Source organism: Solanum pennellii, chromosome 5, assembly GCF_001406875.1.
Source record: "Solanum pennellii chromosome 5, SPENNV200".
Lineage (NCBI taxonomy): Eukaryota > Viridiplantae > Streptophyta > Magnoliopsida > Solanales > Solanaceae > Solanum > Solanum pennellii.
In genome coordinates, this window is record NC_028641.1 from 18,694,560 (window position 1) to 18,708,175 (window position 13,616).

A 13,616-nucleotide genomic window follows, 5' to 3' on the forward strand; every position below is an offset into this window, starting at 1 on the left:
AAATCGTCCTTAGGAAAGTCATGAAGCTATGCTATTTAACCATTGTCTGGCAGCCTTAGTGGACCCCATTTGGTAAGGTGTTTAACATTTGGTTATGACTACTACATGGTACCTCTTCATAAGCCCTTGATTGAATTACTATATGAGAACAAAGGGTAGCTCCGAGAGAGTATGCTTGAGGAGTGATTCTACTTAAGATGAGACTAGAGTACAATAAAACCCTTGATATTCCTTAACCATGTGACTACATGGGATGTGTCCATGTTCTAGCCTTGGCAAGTAGAACACCCTCCATCAGAGTAAGGTTGACTCTGGATTCCATGCCTGGCTAGTATGGTCTTTGTCGGTTATTGTCTATTCCTATCATGTGGGATCCACGATAAGGTTTGAGAAGTACTACAAAGTGTAGGTAGTGGAATGGAACTCTATCTAGACATTGCAAGAATAGTCTTGAAGATGTTAGTATGCAGGTTCCCTAGGTATTTACCAAGACCATTGTGTGAAGTCATTAATTGTTGAATGTCTCTTAAATGGTTATGAACAAAATGACTTAAGTTAAATGCATGTTAATGAAAAGGTACTTATCTAGAGTAGTTTAAGGATTGCTTAGGTAGGATCGGAGAGGGTGTATGGGCGGTCTCTTCATGTATTACTTAGTTGAGTCTTAGAGTAATTCTAGGTAAGGCAATTAAATTGATGAGATGGGAATAATCGTATATTAGGTAGTCTTAAGGATAACTTTGGTGTGTGAAGGGGCTGTATCGGTGGTCGCTTCATAACTTACTCAAGTTAGCCTTAGAATAACCCTTGGTAAGAAGGTCTCATGTTTATGTGGTTTGAAGTGATGTTGATGATATATTGTGGAATGTCATTAATATATGCTTATGTTGAATTGTAAGTGACTATTATACTTTTCTTATGAAGTTTTCTCCAAAAAGAACATGTTTTATTCAAATATCCTTTTAGCTTGGTTTTAATTGCATTTAACCATACTTAGTGCATTCTAATGTTCTAATTTCATATATTGTGTCTTATCTCTAAAGGTGTAGGTGGAATTTAAGAGGAGTCACTAAAGTAGAGCTTGGATATTAGCATTCATTCAAACAATGTTGTGGTATGTCCTCAATTCATCCGAGTACATTACTATGTTAAGTTTTCCTTTTAAAGACATTATAATAGACTTAGAAATTTCTATCTTGTTGATGTATGGTCCGTGACCCAAAGATATTTGTATGTCTAACATGGCGACTTTGAGACATAGTCTTTCCAATGATCTTCTATAAAAGATATGTTGAAATATTAGCGTTTGTGTGAAATGTTTTAATTCCAAGGTACTTAAGGTCTCGTATAATACCTTTGAAAGGTTGAATATGTCATGCCATGATTCGATAATGTTATATCTTTTAGGGTGTACTCTCAAGTCGTGACAATATGAATTGTATGAATGGATGTTTAAGTGACTTTGCTATTTAAAGACATTTTTTATGATTTTTTATGATTATGTATGTGAATTGCACTTATGTCTTCTAAATTAGTTTACTTAGTATGTGTGGGGGTATTGGACTCCATGTGTACATTGCAAAAGTAAGCTTGTGAAGGTGTTATGAGGGTGATTTACATATGATATGGACTAAATGAATTATGACTAAGGTTTTAGTAAAGGAAAGACTCCTTATATGATATTATGAAGTATGTGAAATTATGTTTAGTTATAAATGAAGGTGGTATGACTTGTGGAGTATGTTATGCCTAGTCTACGGTGACTACTTACGAACACTTGGTGTAAGTAGCAGTATGGAATGTTACCTACACATTTCACTATTGTGACTTGGGAGTTGTCTTAGGTGATAGGTCTTATGTGAAATTTATGGCTGTGATGTGCTTATGACTTTGTAAATATATGTGGTTGTACTGATGAAGCATATCTATGAAAGACTATCTTAGGTGCCTCAAGGTGATACATTGTACTAAGTACACTTGAGGGTTGCTTACGGAAAGATGTTGAGGTAAAAAGAAAAGTAATGAGTTGTATATATTAAAGATGCCTGAAAATATGTTAAGTGGCCTTATGTTCTATTATGAGTAGTGTACATGTCTAAATGATGTATTTGAACTATATTCTGCTTGTATGTACCAATATTCATAAAGTTTACTAAAACAACATGTCGCATGATTTCTAATGAAATGTTCTCTTTAAATGCATTTTTTTAATGATTGCATACTTAGTGCATTTTTGTACTAATACCATTCTTCTACAACTTTTACATAAAGTGTAGGTTCTGATGGCTAGAGGATTTCTGCTAGGTGTAGAGCTTGGATAGATCTCCGAAGTTCAAGGAAAGGTATCCTTATGATTCAAGGACTGCTATTTCAAAATGTTCTTTAAGTTTATGTAATAGCGTAGACATACATTTTATATTGTCAAGGGTCGTGTCCCTATTCAATTCTATTGAGTTGTGTCTTAATGTTGCAAAGAGACGTAGAGTCTACTTATGTACTTATGATATTTATACATATATGAAGTGATGATTCTAACATATGACGTGCTATGAAAAAGTTTCAAATTTTCCTCTATTTTTACTATTATGCAATGAAAGATGTCTAAGGGCTTGTGTAAGACCTTCGAGAGGTCAAGTACGCCATGTTACTTCTAGGGGGCGCTCCCCGGTCGTGAAACTCGTTGTCCCTACTTTATGTATGAAGGTTATGTGAATGTGATCTCTTGACTTGGTAGGCTCAGGCACCCTTGTCGTGTAAGTATGACTGAAAATGTAGGATTGATAGATCTAAAGTAGGTACCCTTCTATGAAAGACTAATTAAAACTTTAAATCCTCAAATATGAAAAGAAGGTTAATAAAGAATCCTTGAAGTTGTAGACCTAAATGGTGCGCTTTATTGAGTGGAATGATGGACTTAGAAGTAGGTTGACCGGAACGACATTAAACCATCTCTAAGAAACTCATAAGAGCTATCCGAAGGAATGTTGATGAGTGGCCCGTGCGGACCCCTTCTTGGAAATAGAATTATTAGTTGGTAAGGCTTAGTGATGGTACCTTCTCTGATACACTTATGTGAATGAAATTACTCTATGAGAATTAAGGAAAAACACCGAGTAGATATGCTTATGGGAGTCACTCTAATCGAGTATGATACTAGAGTACAACGAAACCTTTTGATATCCCCTACACCATTTGCCTACATAGGACTGTCGTAGTTCTACCCTTTACAAGTAGAGCACCTTCCATGTGTGGGGTCATATGACACTGTATTCCATTCCTTGATAGTATTGTGTATGTCGGTTAAATCCTATTCTCATCATGTGGGATGTGCTTTCTAGTTATTTGATAGGTTCTACAACATGCAGGAAGTGGAATGGGACGTTCTCTACACATGGCAAAAGTAAGCTTCACTAAAGTTAGTTCCCTACGTCTTCTAAGACCATTATGTGAAGTCCCTTATGTGTTCAGTATTCTCTTAAATGGCTTATATGAATAATCTTCACTTAGTGAAAGCATATCAAATAGGAAGGTTCTTATTTAGGGTGGCTGAAAGGAAAACTTAGGTGTGCTTAAAGAGGGTGTGCGGGCGGTCTCTACATATCTTACTTAGGTGATTATTAAAGTAACCTTAGATATAGATTCTAAATAATGAAAAGACTTACTTGATGAATATGAAATTAAGTGTTATATGTTGATGCTAGTTTGATATGTCTTATATGTGATTGTTGACTTTTATTATGTCTCTTCAACTCATATGATGAAGTTTTTTATTGAGATGTCATAAAAGAATGTTTCTATACTAAATGTCTCTCTTTGCATGGTTTTTGTTTGTCTTCCATACTTAGTGCTTAAATGTGCTAGCCCCTTCTTTTCACTTATTAGCTAAAGTGAAGGGATTGGAGTTTTGGTAGTCTATGGATGATGGATAGGTTTCTAAGGGTTGAATATGATGTTTTGGTGAGTTCTTATTCATTCGAGGAAAATACCCACATGTTCCTTTTATGGTAATTTAGTATTTATTTAAATTATTGTATGGACTTAGTCTCTATGTTGTACTCCAAAAATTTTAGACGGTTTAATGAAACATTATAAAGTTAGATTTTTTTTAAAAATTCGTCCGCTTGTTATATAATGAAAGTATTCTATGTGTGTGAAATTTTTTTTGATTTATTACTTATTTTAAAGTATCGTATACAATGAATAATCTAAGTGGCTTGTATGAGACCTCTGAGAGGTCAAATACGCCGATTACGACTAGGGGGTGCTCCTAGGTTGTGACATTCATAAATCGTGTGGTGACCAAGAGAGCTATGTGGATGTGGTACCGATACGTTAAAAGTCTTTCTTATTGATGTATATGATTTCTAAGATCCTAGTGCTACTTTCGCATTTGTGACCCTTTATGTGTCCATGAATTGTTATTAGAACCTTTTCCGGTTTCTACCCTGGTTGGTGATTATGTGGTGGCTAAGAGGCTTTATAGAAGATGACCCATTCCCTTGTGCCATAGAGTTACTCTAGTTGACTTGGTAGAGCTTGACATGTTAGGCTTTGATGTGATTATAGGTATGATTGATTGCATGCATGTCATGCCTCTATTGATTCTAGGACTTGAGTGGTTAGATTCCAATATCTGGATGAGCCTATCATAGAGTGGAAAGGAGGAAATTCAATGTGTAGAGTTGAATTTGTCTCTTTACTTAAACCTAGGAAGATGATCTCAAAAGGGTGTTTTTACCATGTGGTTAGGGTGAGTGATGTAGATTCTTAAACCCTAACTCCATAGTTTGTGCTGGTGGTTACCGAGTTCTTGAAAGTTTTTTTCGAGTATCTACCCAATATACCTCCCGAGTGGGAAATAGATTTTGGTATTGACCTCCTTCCAAGTACGCAATCTATCTGTATTCCTCCTTATAGAATGGCTCCGCGAGGGTTCAAAGAGTTGAAATAGGAACTCAAGGATTTGCTAGACAAGGGTTTTATTCAAACAAGTATCTCTCCATGGGGTGCTCCAATGTTGGTTTTAGAAAGTTGGATGTGTCTCTTTGGATATGCATTGATTATCTTCAATTGAATAATGTGACAATCAAAACAAATATCTTCTTTCGAGAATTGATGACTTGGTTGACCAACTTCAATGGGGTAATTATTTCTCTAAGATTGATCTTTGCTATGGCTATCACCAATTGAGGGTGACAGAGGTTAAAATTCACAAGATAGATTTCCAAATAACATATGGTCACTATGACTTTCTAGTAATGTCCTTTGGTTTTACAAATGGTTTGGAGGCGTTCGACTTAATGAATAGAGTGTTCTCACAATATCTTGACATTTTTGTTATCGTGTTCATTGATAATATTTGTTCTATTCAAGGAGTGAGAATGAGCATGTGAACCATTTGAGAATTGTATTGCAAGTTTTATAATAACTATCATTTTTTTTGTAAAGTTTAGCTAATGTGAATTTGGGTTAAGGTCTGTAGCATTCCTTGGTCACAATATGGCAAGTACGGGTAATAGGTGCATTTAAAGAAGATGGATGCGGTCAAGAATTGGCCTAGACGTCTATCACCGATAGACATTTGAAGTTTCTAGGGTTTGGCCAGTTATTATAGGAGATTTGTTGAGGGTTTTTCGTCCATTCTCTCTCTTTTAACGGCATTGACTCAGAAGAAATCTATGCTTGTATAGTTGGAAGGTTTAGAGAAGAGTTTTCGAGAATTGAAAGATAGACTTACTTATGATCTGATATTGAACTTACCGAAGTGTACAGATGGCTTTGTGGTGCATAATGATGCCTCTAGAATTGGGGTTGGGAGGTGATTTTATGAAAAATGGTACGGTTATTGCCTATTCTGAGAGGAAACTTAAATTCATTGAGAAGAATTTTTCTTTCCATGACCTTGAGTTAGCGGGAGTTGTGTTTTCCTTACTATATGGAAGCATTATTTATACGGGGTGCATGTTGATATGTTTATCGATCTCAAGAGCTTACAATATGTGTTAAGTCAAAAGGACATGAATCTTCGACAACGAGGGTGGTTAGAATTATTTAAGGACTATGACATGAGTGTCCTTTATCACCATGGAAAAGCTAAAATCGTAGAGGATGCTCTTAGTAGATTGTTTGTGGGTAGTGTGGCTCATGTAGAAAATGAGAAGAAATAGTTTGTTTCTGATGTGCATAGGCTAGCTCAGCTAGGTGTTAAACTAGTGGATTCTACCGAGGGTTGTGTCATGGTCTATAATGGTTCCGAATAATCCTATTTGATCAATGTGAATTCTAATCAATGTCTTGATCCTATATTAGTTGATTTGAAAGAATTGGTACTCATAAAGTGCGTTGAGGCTTTCTCTAAAGAGGAAGATGGGGTGTTTAGGAACCAAGGCTAGTTAGGTGTTCTACTCGTTGATGTTTTGAGAGATCTCGATATTCTATTCTTCCTAGATCCACCAAGATGTATCTTGATCTACGGGGAAGTCTATTGGTGGAACGAAAGGAACAAAGATATAGCGGTAGTTGTGGCAAAATGTCTGAAATTTCAAGAAGTTAATGTAGATCAATAAAAGTAGGGAGGCCTATCATAAGATATATTTATTCCCACTTGGCACTGGGAAGAGAAGGATATTGATTTTATTGTGTTTTTGCCTCGCACTTGAAGGAAACATTATTCTAATTGGGTCATTATAGATCAGATGAGAAAATCATCCCATTTTATCCCCGTCAAGGTTTCTCATTCGACAGAAGACTATGCCAAGATGTATAGAAGTGAGATAGTGAAGTTTCGTATGGTCCCTTTATCTATTATTCTGGATTTAGGTACTCAATTTACTTCACACTTTTAGAAGTCAGTACGAAAAGGACTTGTTACTAAGGATTAAGCTTAGCAAAACTTTCATCCCTAAATAGATGGGCAAGCGGAGCGTACCATCCAATCATTAGAAAGGAAGGTGTAATAGACTTTAAGGGTGGTTAATATTACCACTTGTCTTTAATAGATTTTTCCTACTATAATATCACTCGATTATCAGTATGGCTACTCTTGGAGCCTTTTATGGTAGGATATGTAGTATACAATTGGTTGATTTCAGGTAAGTGAAATTTCTGTTATAGGTCCCAAATCGGTTAATAAAGCTATTGAGAAAGTTTGGCTTATTAGAGAGAGGTTGAAAACGGCTCAAAGTAAACAATAGCCTTATGTTGATGTGATAAGAAGAGGGATAGACTTTGAAGTTAATGATTGTTACTATTTAAATCTCACCCATGAAGCGTGTGATGAAAGCTTGCAAGAAAGGGAAACTTAGTCCCTAGTATGTGCACTCATACAAAAGTTAAAAATGTATTAGGAAGGTTCTCTATGAGTTGAATTCAACAAATAAGTTGTCCCCAATTCATCTTGTATTTCATGTTTTGATACTTAAGAGGTTTTATAGAGATTCGATATCAACTTTCCCCTAAAATGGTTGGGAGTTGACAAAAGTCTTTCATATGAAGAGTATCTAGTAGAGATCCTATACTTGTAAGTGAAGAGATTAAGAAACAAGGAAATACGTTTCGTAAAGTGTTTATACAGGAATAACTTAGTTGAGGGTGCTACTTAGAACACTAAAGCCAACATGAAGTCCTAATATCCTCATATCTTTCCTTCCGCTCCTATTCAAGCTTGAGGTAAGTAGTCCCTTTTGAGTTTTAGTGTGCTGGGGCTCATGTGAGTAAATGTGTTTTCCATACTTTCTTCATTTTATGCATAAATTTTATGTCTAAGTAAGAAAATGAGTTTTAATGATTTATTTTCCTCATGTTGTGCATTAAGTAAGAGTTGCCTATATAATTTCATAAGACGAATTAATGAACATGCTTTAGTATGCTTTGAGAGAAATTAAATATTGGCTACATGATATTGTGTTGACCATGTTTTTAGTTGGAGAAGATGGTTCCTCCCATGAATATGTGAAATGTTGAAATTTCATGCAAAATGGGTTGTTAAATGTAGTTCCTACTTTTTCATGTTGCATTGATTATGTTTGAGATGGAGTTGAAGTTTCTGTCACATCCGGGTTTACCCCCTAGACGTAACTGATGTTGTCGTCCTTTTCTAGGATTAAGACTAGCCTCTTAGTCTCATGTCATTACATTCATAGGTTGAAAAATGCGGAAAAATTTAAAATATTCAATATAACTACTTGGAAGTTTGTGTATACATCTACATACACATAATATATATTCATATGGAGTATACATAGACCTTTCGCACAGGAAGGTTACATAGCCTTCTACTTTCATTACACATACTTATTCGAAAAATATAGAAATAGTCTCAACGATTGTTTCATCTCATACCATCTAAACGAATATCACAATATGGGTATAGCCCTTACATCAATCCAACAAGACCATGTATAGGTAATACAAAAGTACAATACACAATTAAAAAGAAAACAAATGAAAGAGTCAGTAAGCTAATAAAAAATCCGTAAGCTAGAGGATGGCATTGTCCTCGAAAGTTGAGGACCTACCCTACTTTGATGAAAGGAAGAATCCAAGACTTCAACAATGTTGCCTTGCAAACTCTACAACGATCGGAACCTAAAATGTTTGGGAAAAGGGAAGAAAATGGGGTTAGTTCTCCACATGTACTAAGTATAAGATCTTATGCACATACACAAGCAAAATATGCTAAAAAGGACTTTTTATCAAAATATGCCAAATTACCCCTTTAGGGACTTAATGTAAAGTCAAGTAAGTCATATCAACCAACCAAACATGCTTACTATCTCAACAAGTAATACTTATCCCAACATACTTGAATACATGATTTACTACAACCCTAACATCAAGGAATAATATCACAAGAATGAATAAGAGTCAAACATAATATCATAATAAGCAAGACAACTACTCACAAGTCCTTAACAAGTCAAAAAGTGTAATGACCAAGCAAAGCCCTATGACCTTGCTCAATCAAGTATCCCCAATGAGAAAACATGATCAATGTCCAACTTTACATATCATTGTATTTAGGTTAACAGTTCATCATTTATTAACATTACAACCCGATGCATATTCATAAATGAACTAATCAACATGTAGTATCAACAATGTACCATGGTCATCATGTATAAATCATATATTATCATAACATAAACATATATAAGAACCTCCTCCTATGACTCCCCTCAAGGATAACTAGTTCAACGTTTAGGTAGAGTCTCATACCCACACCTAGACCAAGCTATACCCCTTAGGTTATCCAAGTTAGAGTTCAAGTCATTTAATTCGTTTTAACTTTTAGGAACATCTTTCCCTAACCAACATAGACCACATGAGCTAGTGTAAGACATAATAGTTAAAGGCATACTAAAATATAATATCATGACTTAACAACATTTAATCATAATTGGAAGTAAAGATAGAGATTCTAAGACTTAACAAGTCTTCCTCATAGTCTATCATCAAGGTATTACCAAAAACCCATAACTCAACCCAACTTGGGGAGTAACATCATCACACAATGATAACCAATAGAATAACAAGGTCAATTGCATCTCTATAACACAATTCAACTCTAGATCACAACTTGAGACAAGATACTTAGACTAATTTCTCATTATAATTCATAACCTAAATCACATATCAAGAAATAGAATGATAGGCCTTTAATTTATCTTCATTTAACCATAATAACTCCATAGGATAGTAATGTAATCAACAACCAACTCAATTGAAAGATCACAATACAATATAGGTCAAGATCAAAACTTAGGGTTAAGGATGGAGTATCATATTCTTCAATTTAGACCAAACCATCAACCATAACCATAAAAAAGTTGAATTACATGTTAATCTACTCAATATAACCCTAATAAATCTTTAACAACTCAATTCATAACTTCAATTTCGTAATTAAAGGAAACCCATAAGAAAACTCAACTTTTGAAATCTATTTTGAAGGAACTCTTTGAGGAAAGAGTCTCAAAGGTGAATTGAACACATACCTTAACGTTTGGAAACAATTTGATGGTGAATTCGTCCCTTTCCATCCCTCTAACCCTAATCCTTGCTAGTCTTCAATGGTGAGTTCATGTATCCAGAGAAATAAGAGATAAGGAAGAGAGTTTATTTGACAGTTGTGTTTAGGTTAATGAGGGTTGAGGGTATTTATAGTGGGACTTAATCAAATTAATTAGTCTCCCTTTAATCCCAAACTAACCCCTATACCACCTACTTAATTAAATAAACTGAATTAAAATGTGTTGTAACTTAGGACCCTCAAAGACGAGACCCCGCTTACGGGCCGTCTGTGAGTCGACGGATATCTCCCCCTCCGTCCTGCACTCTATCGTCTTGTTCAGAGACTGCAGGCAAGGGGCTTCCTCCAATTGTCAAAGTGTGACACAATTGTGGCATCGACGCCCCATCTATCCACACACGACCATAGCCTGCACCAATGCACTCCATCGATGAGTTCACAGACTGTGTGGGTGAAGGGCCCTTCTCCACCAGCCTAAGTGTGGGACAACGGTGGCATCTACGCCTCGTCGATCCACACACGGGCCTTCCTTTGTCCCGTCGATGCACACTTCCAGGCAGTATTACATCAAAGTACAAGGTCCCTTAGTTGGTCCTTGGGGAATCGTACCTGGACGTTTCAACCATGAAAGCACTCAAACACCTTTTAACTATCTTTCCACCAATTTTCCTACATTTCTGACTCCTAAAGATTAGTCAAAGAGGTTAAGGCACACTAACATCCCTTTTAACCAACTTCCCAGACGTTTTTGGACATTTTGGTTCTAAAACCTCCTAAATGACCTATATTCCTTCAAAATTGACTTAGAAATAGTCCTTAGACCTTATGACACCTATGTTAGGCTTTACAATATGTCTTGGATTTTCAGGGTGTTATAGTTTCCTCCCTTCAATTTGCATTATTTTGATTTTTCATGCATGATAGACTGCTATTCTTGAGTCATTAATTTCGAAAGGTGTCTAGATCATCATTCAAGGATGAATGTACCCAGTACGGGATATTGTAACACCTTGGAAACTATTAGGCAAAACTAGAGCTTAACGTTTGGGTAGGAGTCTTAAATCTACCTTCCTTTACCATGGTTGGGGCATACTTAAAGAGTTGGGTTAATTTGAGAGAGTACTCTTACACACTCATTCCCCCTTGATGAAGGTTCATGAATTCAACCATCTTTTTACCCCTCCACTCTAAGGAAAATAACCTATCGAGGAAAGCCTCTTTGAATTCCTCCCAATTTACCGACCCTCTTTCTAAGGTTCTCTCACTCCCCCATTGCGCAAAGAACACTAGAGCCACATCCTTGAGTTGGTAAGCGGCTAACTCCGCTTTCTTCCAAGGGTTCACACCAATAGCATCCATCAATTTGAAAACTTCATTTATGAAAGCTTGTGGATCTTCATCCACCTTAGTTCCATGAAAAGTTGGAGGGTTCATCCTCATGAAATCCCGAATTCAAGAAGCGGGAGTACTAACATTAGGTTGATGTCCAACTCCTTTGTTAGCTTGAGCAACAAAGTGATTATTGATGACAAGAGATTGAGCCGTCATGAGTTGGGTCAAATTCATTAGGGCAGCCCTCAACTCCGCATTAGTCATATCTTCTTCAACATATGGATCTTGAGGCATAGGAGGCACTTGGGGAACTTGAGGCCCTTGAGATTCCAGAAGCACTTGAGGCTCTTAGAGGGGAACCTCCTCATTCTCTTCCTCTTGGCCAACAATAGGAACTTGGTCAACACGCAAAGGAATTTTCTCATTAGCTACACATCCCTACTCTCTTCTAGTGGTTGATATCCTCGTATTCATGTCCTGTAAATACAAAGATAAGAGGTTGAGAAAATACACCTTATATGACTCAACTCTAAGGCACGACACTAGAATTGAGAAGAAAGTGGAACTTCTATCATCCTATATGTGTCGTTACTAACACCAATGACAAAGATACTACTCGATGTGTCTTGTTAGACTTTTAAACCCTAAACTATTTCCCATAACCTTATGCTCTAATATAAAGTTAGTCACAACTCGAAAGTACCCCTTAGAAGTTAGGAAGAACCTTTGGATCATGATAGGGCGTACTTGACCATTTGGGGTCTTGTACAAGCCCTTCAACTATTGTTCATTACATAAGACATGAAAAGTAGTGCGCAATTAAAACTTTTCAAGATATTTAATAAAAATCTAGTCTTTAAGAAAATATTTAGAGAATCTCATCGTCACAATAAAATTTAAAGACACGATATAATATCTTAATGACACGGCCCTTCAATTCAAAGAAAAATACATAATAAGTCTTAATATTAAAACTTTAAAAAACATAATGTATGTCCTCGAATATATGAGGACATATCTTATCTTGGGAGAGTAGATCTCCCAAGCTTCACCTTCAATTCTTCCAAAAAGCTTCCAACCTATACTTTGGAGTATAGAAAAGTATGGGGTTAGTACAAAATAATGTACTATGGCATATGCAAGAACATTCAAAAAGGGACGTTTTAGCAAAATAACCTTTCATGCCAAATAATTAAAACATTCATGAATTTAGAAGTAAAACAACATAAGGATCATCATTTAGCACTTACATAAGAATTTCCATAATTTAAACCAAAAGACACTCTTTACAGTAAACTTTTAAATATTACGGTGAACTCAATTAAAGCATTTGCAGTGAACTACCCTAATTCTAATGGTGTGAACTTCAAAGTCCAAGCAAAGATGAAGTGAGATCATTTACGTAGGAGTTTCCCTAACTAAGGATTATCCTAAGACTCACCTAGGTAAGACATGAAGGAAGTATGCATATGCCTCCTTCAATACACACCAAAGCGATCCTCAAGACTTCTTGGCTTACTCACCTTAAAAGAACAAGCCCCCACTCAATGAGAAGACATTAGAAGAACACCCAAAGAACCCACCAAGTCTTCTCTTCGGAATGCCTACTTAGTGCAATGAGTAGATAGTGTCCCATACCACCACCTACCTTAAGTAGGACACTCTTTTAGAAGGCTTGGCACCCAGACTCCCTTTTCGGAAGGTATAATTTAGTGCAATTGATAGATAGTGTCCCATTCCACCACCTACCCTAATCAATATGTTCTTTTAGGAGACTTAGTTCATTCAATTCACATAAGGCTCACTAAAACTCCCCTTTCGGAATGCCTACCTAGTGCAATGGATAAATAGTGTCCCATTCCACTACCTACCCTAAGTAGTATACTCTTTTAGAAGACTTATCATTTTCATTTCTTTTGTGGGGGTTATCTCAACCAACATAGACCATGAGAGCTAGACATAGAATCCCGATATTAACCCCTATCGGATGAGGGATCCTCACTTGCCTAGAGCAAGGTCATTCTTTTTAGCTTTACATGACTTTCCCAATAACTACACCTATGAGGGCTCATAGTTAAGGGGTAAGGAGATTGCTACTAAGTAAATCATTATCTACTAACGAGGACTACTAATCTCAAGAGGTACATTTGAATATAACATCTCAAATCACGATGTGTAACCACCTTTTCTTCATATACTTTAGGTGCTAGACATTACCCCCATGAATTCTAAACATTATAAACTATAGGTTAAA